Genomic DNA, 9,526 nt, shown 5'->3' on the forward strand with positions numbered 1-9,526 from the left:
CAGAAAAAGGATGTTAGAAATTAACTCTAATGGCTAAAATAATCAGTTGTCTGCTTAGGAAAAATAATTTGTGGGTTTTTATACATATTGGAAAGTATAAAAATTCAGTAAGACCCATGGCCTCAGGACAGATGTTAGATCCTGCGTCACAAGTCTCTGTGACAGAGGAATCCTAGTGCAGTTATTTTGTTGCATCTTCTGTTTTGTAGGTATTGATGTGTTGGGGTCTAGGTGTCACCTCACAAACCACAGGACTGATCAGGGTGGCAAACTAGACCTTGAGTCAAGATCATAGGGAGCTTTTAAGCCTGAAATCCATAAACATCTGTGCCAAATTATTTCACCAATCAGGATTTATGGATAGGGGACTTCGTTAGAAATATATCGTTGTTGTACACTTATCCTGTTCTCATTGGTTGGGTTCCACTGTGGCAGGGAACTTGTGTTGCATAACATTCATGTTTTAACTAACCAACCAAGATGTCAGTTACCCATGTACATGTTTCTTTCTGCCAAGCAGGATGTCAATTCCCAGGGAGGTCTTGAGAACTTAGAACTTTACTCAACCCCTATTCAAAATGGAAGCCTTGTTTCAAATGGTTTCTTATATTGGTGCGGGTGTCTGTCTCATACTGGGGTCCATCCCAGGAGCAGCTCATAAGTGCAAAAAACATAAAAGCTCATACACAGATGCAGGAAGTGCTTCCGGGCAGTTGGTTCAGGTCCAAGCTTGTTGTGACTAATCATACAAAACAGTTCTAACTGACCTCTATTTTGATTGATTTCTAAGAGCACCAAAGCACAGATCATAACAGAATATGCCATCAACTCGGGCATGAGAAAGTTTCCTAGTAACAGCAATTATAGCATATGAGAAAATTTCATTCTAACATTAATAATAGCTCAATCTGACTGTCTAGACAGGCAACAGTTTCCCAAGCCTTAACATATGTATTCTTCTGAACTTTGTCAGTACAGAGACTGGCCTTAGCATTATACTCTTTACATTCCACTAGCTCAGACCTGAAGCCCATGCTAATTGCATGAATGGTAAATCAATGTATAAATAACTATGTCTTTAGTGACCATTTCTAAGAATATAGGTAATTATTATTCAAACTTCTAGGTAAAAGCTATGGACACCAGTATACTCTCTGAGTACCATCACTGATATGAAAATATGTTTGAACATTTTAAATAAATTTGAAAGATAGCAGTTTCATTATTTTTAGTGTACCACACTGGTAAACAAGATACTTTCACATTGGCAGCTCTGTTCATCTGGCCACCATATAACAGAAAAATAATGAGTTCATCAAAATCACTTCATCATCTTTATCAAATATCACAATATTTAAAAACATACAAAAACAAAAAATGCCTACAAAAAATTAACAGAAAGATGGTCTGCTGTCTTCTTCTGAGGTAAACCTCCAAATCTTCAGTTTTCACAAACCCAGGATAGCACACATTTTCCCTCAAGTTACCCCAATATGTATGAGTTTCAGGGAAGACACTTTTGGGAAGACCAGTTATGTTTGTCTTCATACACACCAGTTCTCACCCACAAAACATATCTTTGCCAGTGGCTACCAATCCTTTGGCGAATGTGGATGCAATCAATACCCTAGGTATCTCAGAACTGATGTCACCACTACTTAGAAGGTTTTTTTTGGAGCCATTTTAACCTCTTCATAAGCAATAAGAGTTCTTAAAAATAACTTTTATGCCAGAAGTTGAGTAACTTTTACAGCTTGTTTTTGTTTTTACCAGAACATGTAGAGAGAACTTAACGAGGTGCCATATGTCAAATCTGGAGTCAGATTAAAAACAAATAATTAAAATATATGCCTTTTCCATCAAAACAGATTGTGCTATGTTGGTGAAAGAAAGTAGAGCTGACATGTCATGTTTTGACAGGATTTTTTTTTCTTTTTTCAAGAAAAAAATGGTTATATTGTTAGAAGTATTGTACTTGAAAGCTGTGATTTTTCCTTCTGTGGAACAAGAAATTAGAGAATTGAAACTTGAGTCATAAATAATCAAACCCGCCTGATTGATTCATCTGCCACTGTGAAACTAAAGAGACACATATGGGGCAAAGCCCATAAGGCATTAGAACAGACACGTGGCACCAAGAAGAGTTGGTGAACATAAATGGCAGAAGTAGTAGTGGTGTTGGAGGTAGTGATGTGTGTGTGTGTTTATACTTGTGTGTATTTTTTGTATTAGTGTGTGTTTCTGTTTATTCTTGTGTGTGTTTATGTATATTAGTGTGTATTTGTGTTTGTATATGCATTCTCAGAAGTATGTGTGTATTTCTATTTATGTTCATGTGTATTTATGTGTATTAGTGTGTATTTGTGTGTGTGTGTGTGTGTGTGTGTGTGTATGTGTGTTTGTGTGTGCTTGTTCTGGAGTACGTATGTGCTTATGTATGTTTGTGCATGCTCAGAAGTATGTTTGTATCTGGTTTTATAACTATGTTCCTGTGTGTTTGTGTATATTAGTGTGTGTTTGAGTATGTGAATTTCCATGCTCTGAAACATGTGTGTGTTCATGTGTATTAGTGTGTGTTTCTGTATGTGTGTACATGCTCAGAAGTATATGTGTGTTTGTGTTTGTTTTGTGCAACCCTGTGTTTGTACATTTGTGTATTCAAAATTTAGGTATATGCAAAAATAAGGTGATAGCAAAACTTTAAAATATAATTAAATAATAGCTTCTGACAGGTAGGAGTCTTAGGGTGCATAAGTTGGGGGAGGGACCATTCGACTTCTCACCCTAAGTGCTTGAAGTCAAGTTCCTGGTAACACACATATTGCTGGATGAGCACAGCAGCTTCTTAATTGTCACTGCCACTTCCATGTACAACAATGTCAAACTTTTATGAACCTTTGGCAAGGTCTCTGTTTCCATTGTGCACCCTGACAGTTAACTCCCTGTAGGAGATAGAAATGACACTCTGCCTTTAGTCTTTGGTGAAGAGCATAGCATTATCCAGTGTGCATGATTTGGCCACTGCTGCCCTCCAAATTTCGTTATTTCATGAATAAGGTCAAGAAAGTCAGTTCGTGATGAGAACATGGTTACAGTTTGTTGAACATGAAGGTTGGGAAACCAGTTTGCAATTTCAGATCTGCTGTTTAAAAATGTGACAGGTAGATAACTTTAATTTCAATTTCTCCTCACTAAATTCAGGGATTTGGTCATGTTTACCTCACAGAATTATTGATATGACATGTGAAAGATAATGTACTGTGTGATATTCCAGGAAAAATTCAGTTGACAACATGAAGGAATGGGAAAAGTCAGCTAGGAAATGAGAGTGAAGCCTGTGGTGCCAGCCTCACATTTATAAGACAACTTAAACAGAGGAAAGAATTCTTATGGCTTAAGGATATTAGCAACCTAGTTCTAGCATTCTGGTATCTGGTGAGGCAAAACACAGTGGCAAAAACATGAAAAAAAAATTAGCCCAGCCCTTAGCAACCAGAAAACAGGCATGCCTGGAAAAAGGAGCGCAATGTCTCTTTCAAAGGCTTGCCTCCAATGACCTACTTCCTCTACATAGACGCCACACTAAAAAACTTCTTCACACCCTTAGAAATAAATGACATTATAAGTAATCAAGCTTTGACACGTGAGTTCTGAGGGCTACATAAGAACCAACCCATGTGAAGCCTAACTAAAGAGCTGTTAACAATTCATAGATTTTTGGGGAGCAGTAAAGTCGGTTCCCCTAATGGTTGAAGCCTCTGGTAGGTCAGTCGGTGAGGATTACACATTCAAGAGTATATGGATAGCGCAAATTGGACTTGATGGGTTTGGAGAAAGGAGTAGTGGAGTTGTTTTTGAGGGGTGTGGATCTGGGAGGTATTGGGGAAGAGAATGATTATGTACAAAATACATTGTACGAATTTCTCAAAGAACTGATTTCAAAAAAGAAAAAGGTGGCAAAGGAAGAGCCAAACCACAGCCCTGTGCTGGTGTCCCATGTCTTCTATGCACTGTGACATCTAGAAATGTGCTTGCCTTCTCTGTGCCTCAGTTTCTTCACTAGTCAAATGAAGTGACAATTTCACAAGTTAAAGGCTTGGGTTAAGATCAGAAAGAGCAGCAAATGGCCCGTGTTTCGTGTAGAGTTTAGAGGAAGCATGGGAAGAGAGAGAGGTTTGTGTGAAGCCTGCAATAAGGAAGAAAGCTATCGAAGCCTGGTATCTCAAAGATGCTTCCCAAAGGGAACAGAGAACAAACTTACTCTTGAAGGAACAGTGTAACGCTCTGTTGGGTTGCAGTGGAATGCTGGAGGTGACCAGAAGAAGTGTCTTTGGCTTTGCCAAGATTTGGATGGTTTTTCAGAGCAAAGTGGAACTCATCACATAGTTTTGAGCAAGTGAAAAACAGAATTTTACTTGGCATTAAAGAGAATTACAGCAAGTCTAAGTTGACAATACAACATACTGTTAGAGTAATTCAGCTGAGAAGAGTGGGTATGTTCAAACATAGGAAAGAAGGGTAGATACAACAGTATGTGCTGAGAGATCCAAAGATACAGACATGCATTGGGCTGGGGTGGGGTGAGGGGGAAGAAGGGTCAGAGGACAGAGATCCATGGCCCAAACCACTAGAAGGATAAAGTCAACATGGACCATGTAGGGAAGTCTAGAGTAGGTTAAATAAATAAAGACAATTTTTGCCAAGGAGTGATACCAAGAACATTCACCTTATTATCCCACTGCTGAATGTGAGATGTGCCTGGTGACCCAGAAGAGATATAGAGCAGGCAGCTGCATCTGAATGTAGAATTAGAGAAGAAGGTCTTCACCTGTGGTTGGTTGAGATCTCAGGGTAGTTAGTATTTTTGCTGTAGTTTTGATGTGGGAAGAAAGCATGTCCAGAAGTCTCATTGCTGAAGGTTGCCTCTAGCTGGTGGTACTGTGAGAAGCAATGATTCATGAGGAGTTTAGCTTTACCAATATATTTATGGGCTCTTACGGGGAGAAGCCTGACTGGAAATGTACCTGCTAGAGGGTGACCTTTGAAGGGTACATTGTGCTCCAGGCACCCCCCCCCTTCTCTGCTTCCTACCTACTACGAGGTGACCTAATTATCAGCTGCTCCCCTGACTTAGCATGCATGGATCCAGAAAGCTCTGAAACCATAAGCAAGCATAAATCCTTCTTATGTCCTATCTCAGTTATCTTATAACGCCAAATACTCAGTGATACAGCTACTTAGAACCAAAGGACTGTCTGAGGTACTACATGCTTGAACATAGATATGCCGAGATAGTGCTGTACATAAGAGCTATATCAAACAGTTTTCAACTTTGTCACTAACAAATTTGCATGCATCCTTGTCAAGCTATAGCTGTCAAGCACATGGAAGGTGATCAAAACTTACATGAACTAAATGTGGCTTACTTCGTAGAAGCAGAGTGCATAACTGAGCCTCTATTATCACCAAGAGTAATAAATATAGTGGTTTTTCTAGAGGAAAACTCTACATGGTATTATAAGTCTTCTCCTGGGGATCGTATTGCCCCACACAAAGGGAAAGTTTGTCTTGGCCAAGGAGCGGGTGTTTTGATACAATTGGAAAAATGTGTACTTTTCTGGGTCTCTTCCCTGTACTTGGCAAACAGACATGGCTACCTGCTGTCTCACGTGCCCTTCCATTGATTAACTTCAGGGCTTCTTAGAAGTTAGTTCTTTTTCTCAGTTTTCTTGTGAAACAAGAACAATCATGTTGCCTCCTAAAGCTGAGGGAAAGATGAAATAATTTCTCCAGGGCACACGGCACATAAAGCTGCTGTTTAACATGTGTTCAGCCTGATGTCAATTTTAGACACTGCTGGCAGTGACTGGTGCTACTGGGGGATGCTGATGGAACCAGACTGTGCCAGGCCCTGGATGAAGCACTAGCCAGACAACTGAAGTCTTTCTTAGTACTATATGAGATGCATTCTCTTAATTATAATCTACTAATGACATGAATAGAAAGGAGATAATTACTTAACACAGGCTGAACTTTCCATTTCTTTCTCTCTCTCCTTCCCTGCTTTCCTGACTTTTGTTATTTTATCTTCATTAGCTGTTCAGCAATAAATAACCTCTGCATATTGGCAAAGACAAAGGTAGGCAGAGATATTGCTTTCACAATTCCAAAGTCGTACAAATCACATCAAATAAAAAACTTGGTACAAACTGTTGCAGTAAACAGGACAGTGCTTCTCCTGTGTCTCTGAAAGGCAGTGTCCTTGAGTGTGGGTAGCAATTATGTCTCAGGACAGTCTTCTGATTGCAGTCTTCATCCTAATTCTCAGACAATTTCCTCCAGGGTCTTTAGCCCTCTAGGTCACTGCTGTTAGTGCACCACATGAGAATTGTGAGGAGCTTATACAATTCTCTACCCCTTGTCCAGAAATGGGGCTGTCAGTAAGAGATATTAGGAGGTGTGTGGAGTATGGTACCACACCTGTATCTAGCCTGGCTCCTGATCTCTTAGTATGGCAGTAAGGGTGTTTAGCTACAGTGCCAGTATCCTGCAGTATCCTGCATGTAGAGTGCCACTGCACACATCATGGGTAATATGCAAAAAGGGACAGAGGCTTCATCTTCCTGTGAGCTCTGTTGTTTATATTATCCATTGTAGTTTGTGCAAAGCTATGATTATCATAACACTGACAAGAGATAAGCTTGGGCATGAGGAATCCTAGGCTTTGTTTGCCAGATTCTGAGTAAGAAATATCGTCAACCTCACCATCCCTCAGATTCAAGCCTCCTGAACGTCTTGCCTGGAGAGAATCTTGAGGGAATCGCACCAGGTGGGATCAGCCATGGTCATCACAGCTTCTCTTGGTGAGAACCCATGGCAGCTGCTCCTACCCTCCTGTCTTCCTAGCTTACTAGATCAACTCTTGCTCCATGTGGACTCGTTCATTTTGCTCCTCCTTTCTAAGGGAAACACATTCATATGGTGGCTGCCTAACCATCACAAAGGAAAAAGGAAGTAACCTGTGTCCTCTGGAAGTTGGTTTGACCAAATCACACTGGCACTATAGTTGGTAGAAGGAAGAGGGACATAATTACACCAAGGGCAAGTTTACCTTATCTACTCTCATCCTAGCCAAAGATTAACCTGTTTGCATATCTCAAACTTTGGATATCTGTCACAGCAGTAGATAGTTTTCTGCATGAGTCCTGTGCAAGAAACAAGAAAGTGAGGACTGCCACTGTAGACTCCTTGCTCCTCAATTATATGCCTTCAATTCTTGGGCTCTGTCACGTCCCCTTTTTGTTCTGTTCCAAGGCCTGGGCTCCCAAGTACATGCTATCAGTATAACCCCCAAGCCAAGTGCTGACTCCTAAGGAGACATGTTTCCTGAAAGGTTATCATTACATACTTCTCATGAACTAATCCAGAGAAGCATGTGCACAAACCTCAAGGTCACTATTCTCATTTTTTCATATTATTCCCATTTTACCCTTTGCCTAAACATAACACACAAATGTGTGAGCTTATTCCTGCAAGGAAATCCTGACTATTCCTGATGGATATGACCTATGTTAGCTGATTGTGTGCTACTGCAGAGACTCATCCTCACAAGCATTCTAACTCATACTCCTGTTCCTCATTATCTGAGATACAGATGATGCCATCCATTTATTGCCTAAGATGCCTTACATATCAACAGCCTCTCATGGCCACCATCAGAGAGCTGCTGTGGTTACATCTGCCCATGTCTGTTGGAGACAGAAACTGGAGTGTTGGCTCTAAACTATAATTTTTAATTATTTATTATTTGAGAATTTAATCAACATATACAATGCGTTTTGATCAGCTCTACCTTCTGCTTCCCTTCCAACTCCTCCTAAAACATCACAACTGATCTGTCTCCTAACTTCATTCCTTTGTTAAAAATACCCTACTAAGTCCAATTAGTGATCTTCCTGTGTGCACATGTGCATGTGCAACCTACCAGTGGCCACACTCCCAAAGAAGAAGGATTATCCTTTCCCAGTGGCTACCACTGAGTCAGGGATAGGGTCTTGTGTGTCCTCTCCCTTCTATGCTAGAATGTTCACTGGTTTGGTCTTCTTTTTTTTTTAATATTTTTTATTATTAAGTATTTTCCTCAATTACATTTAGAATGATATCCCAAAAGTCCCCCATACCCTCTCCCCCACACTTCCCTACCCACCCATTCCCATTTTTTGGCCCTGGCATTCCCCTATACTGGGGCATATAAAGTTTGCATGTCCAATGGGCCTCTCTTTCCAGTGATGGCTGACTAGGCCATCTTTTGATACATATGCAGCTAGAGTCAAGAGCTCCGGGGTACTGGTTAGTTCATAATGTTGTTGCACCTACAGGGTTGCAGATCTCTTTAGCTCCTTGGATACTTTCTATAGCTCCTCCATTGGGGGCCCTGTGATCCATCCAATAGCTGACCGTGAGCATCCACTTATGTGTTTGCTAGGCCCTGGCCTAGTCTCACAAGAGACAGCTATATCACAGTCCTTGCAACAAACGCTTGCTAGTGTATGCAATGGTGTCACCGTTTGGAGGCTAATTATGGGATGGATCCCTGGATATGGCAGTCTCTAGATGGTCCATCCTTTTCTCTCAGCTCCAAACTTTGTCTCTGTAACTCCTTCCATGGGTGATTGTTTCCAATTCTAAGAAGGGGCAAAGTGTCCACACTTTGGTCTTCGTTCTTCTTCAGTTTCATGTGTTTTACAAATTGTCTCTTATATCTCGGGTATCCTAAGTTTCTGGGCTAATATCCACTTATCAGTGAGTACATATTATTTGAGTTCTTTTGTGATTGTGTTACCTCACTCAGGATGATGCCCTCTAGGTCCATCCATTTGCCTAGGAATTTCATAAATTCATTCTTTTTAATAGCTGAATTGTACTCCATTGCGTAAATGTACCACATTTTTTGTATCCATTCCTCTGTTGAGGGGCATCTGGGTTCTTTCCAGCTTCTGGCTATTGTAAATAAGGCTGCTATGAACATAGTAGAGCATGTGTCCTTCTTACTGGTTGGTCTTAAACAGGAAGCTAACACTTTCTGACTTCTATGTTTCTACTATTATGGCCCATTAAACCCCACTTAAATAACCCCATTCCAATGCTTTCCAACGTTCCAAAATCTACATTTCTCCAAATGCATGATCATGCCTATCACAGCAATGCCAACTGTTTCATTCATTCTTCAAGTTTCATTGCTGTGAAGAGACACCATGACAAAGGCAACTCTTATAAAGCAAAAACATTTAATTGGGGCTGGCTTAGAGTTTCAGCGGTTCAGTCCATTATCATCACGTCAGGAAGCATTGCAGTTTGCAGGCAGACATGTTGCTAAAAGAGCTGAGAGTTGTCCATCTTGATCCAAAGGCAGCCTGGAGGTGACTCTAATTCCACACTGGGTGGAAGCTGAGCATAGTAATCTCAAAAGCCCACCCCTACAGGGACACACTTCCTCCAACAAGGTTACACCTACTCCAATAAGGCT

This window comes from Mus musculus, chromosome 12 (genome assembly GCF_000001635.26).
Source record: "Mus musculus strain C57BL/6J chromosome 12, GRCm38.p6 C57BL/6J".
Classification (NCBI taxonomy): Eukaryota; Metazoa; Chordata; class Mammalia; order Rodentia; family Muridae; genus Mus; species Mus musculus.